We start from the raw sequence: 2,571 nt of genomic DNA on the forward strand, positions 1-2,571 counted from the left end.
ATATTGTTGCGCCCGATGCACGAGATTGCACTCGGATAGTAACGCGTACTCCCGAGCCACGGAAATAAAGAGACTCAAGGGTTAAAGAATAGGAAATAAGAAGTCGTTTATTCAATAACGTCGACACCACGAGATCGTCAGTACAATAGTAGCCTATCGATAATATGTGTAATCGGCAGAGAAGCACGTCCGTTCGTCTTGACTGCTCTCCGAAGATCTGACAGTTGTTCACCATCAACAACGGCACGTCGTCTTGACAACGCGACACCACGGATGTCAGCACCGCACGGCATGCGACGGAGCATGGGCGTAACACTGTCCCCCTTCTGAAAAATTGTCGTCCCGACAATTCTCTGGCTCCAAAGTTTATGAAGAGTTTTCTCCAAGGAATTCTGGGCTCCCGACCAATTCCTGCTCTCTTTTTGCGCTGCTGCGTCAGTTCTGTTAGAGCCTGGTCTTTCTCCGGGTCCGGGGACCCGTTCCCCGGACTGAAGCTTTCTCCTCCTTCTGGGCAAGACCCCTTTTCAGTTTCTCCTCCGGAGTTATCCAGTCTTCCGGAGAAACACGCTTGGGCATCCCCCCAACTTCACGAAGGAGGTGTACTTCCTCTTGACTCTTCTCTTGAGTCTTGCGTGCTTGTCACTTCGATTTTCGGACTGGGAAAGGAATGATGAATAGTTTTTCTGTCCACAGTACCTCTATTCCCAGTCCCCGTCTCGGCATTTGCCCTCCGTCCTGTGGAAAAGCTGTGGATCAAAAACTACAGGAGAGACGGTCTTCTTGACAAAAAAATGTTCCAGATATATTTCTTCAACGTTCTTGAAGAAATTGAAGATGAAGGCCTATCTCTCTCTCTCTTTAATTCCGCTTCAAATCTCCTCCGTCTTATTCAGTATGCGCCTTGTATGCCAGGTGTTTTGTTCTCAATGCTGAAGACTGCCATATCCGCTGATATTTTATTTATCGTGCGCCTTGCACGCCAGATATGCCCGAAGCCGAATACTATAATCTGCAACTTAACAAAAAGATCTTAGTATCACACATTTTTGTTTCGATAAGGAATAAATTAATACTGGGCTCTGAATGATCATTCATCTATTTTTTTTTATTTACTCCTTTTCTTCGTGTTTATCACAATAAGGTGCTAACCTATCCGTATGTACGATTTTATTTTTTCACTTATTTGACTTGAGAATACAATACACGACATCACTGAGTTTCTTTACCACATAATATGGTCCTTCCCAGCTGCTTTGCAATTTTGGAGTTTTACCTTTAAGTCTTCGAGTATTGTATAACTAAATCTTTTGCCCTATATATATCTCTCAAAATGAATTCGCCTGGTTTTCTGATCAAACCAGGTTTTACTGCGAGAAGATTTTATATCCACACGATTCCTAACTTGATCATGAATTCCCTCTAATTTCCTTTTGATCTTGCCTAAATAGCTGTCCACTAACTGTTCTTCCGGTACAGGAGGATTTTCTCGAAGCAAATCTATAGAAAGTCTAAGATCCCGAGCGAAATACAACTCTGCCGGTGTTACGCCGGTAGTTTCATGTTTGAAGATCTATACGCCAATAAATACATTGGAATCCAACGATCCCAATCCCTTTGATTCTTAGTCACAAATTTGGCAAAATAATTTAGAATTGTTTGATGTTGACGTCCCACTTGACCATCCGACTGGGGATGTAGAGCAGTCGTTCTCGTCTTTTTGATTCCAAGCAGCCGCGATAATTCCTGAAAAATCTTGGACTCAAAATTTCTTCCCTGGTCTGTATGAACTTCTAAAGGAACGCCATGCCTTGGGATGACTTGATTTAAAAAGGTTTCTGCAATAGTTTTTGCTCGAATATTTTTCAGAGGAGAAGCTTCTACCCATTTTGTGAAGCAGTCAACTACGACCAATAAATACTTATTTCCTGTAAGAGTTGTCGGAAGCGAACCAAGCACGTCCATTTGAATTCTCTCAAACAGAGTTCCAACGTTATAAATTTGAAACGGAGATTTTCCTTTTCCCGTCGAACCACTCCTAGCGACGCAAATATTACAAGACCTACACCAACTTTCAACGTCTTGTTTACAGGACGCCCATAGAACATTTTTCAAATTTTTTCTAAGGTCTTATTGATCCCAAAATGTCCTCCTGACGGAGAATCATGTGCCTGTTTCAAAATCTGTTGAATCCGTCCCTTAGGAACAACTAATTGAGCAATGGAATCTCTCAGATTTGATGCCTCCCACCTTTTGTAGAGTACACCATTCCTAAGCTCTAAAGAACCCCAATAGGACCAGTAAATCTTAGCAGAACCATCTCTGGATGCAATCTTCTGCCAAGAAGGTCGGATCCCAGTCTCCTTCCCTTGGAGAATAATTGCAATACTAGGATCCTCTAACTGTTCCTGTCGCCAGGTTTCACAATTGTGAAACTCAGCCAAGACAATCCGAGCAACAGAATTTTCTAATTTTACAGCCTCTTTGATCTCAGTCCTTGCGCAATACTGACATTCAGTACCCGCACAGGGTCATCTGGATAAAGCATCTGCATTTCCGTGAAGAATTCCTTTC

This window comes from Trachymyrmex cornetzi, unplaced genomic scaffold (genome assembly GCF_001594075.2).
Source record: "Trachymyrmex cornetzi isolate Tcor2-1 unplaced genomic scaffold, Tcor1.1 scaffold545, whole genome shotgun sequence".
Taxonomy (NCBI): domain Eukaryota; kingdom Metazoa; phylum Arthropoda; class Insecta; order Hymenoptera; family Formicidae; genus Trachymyrmex; species Trachymyrmex cornetzi.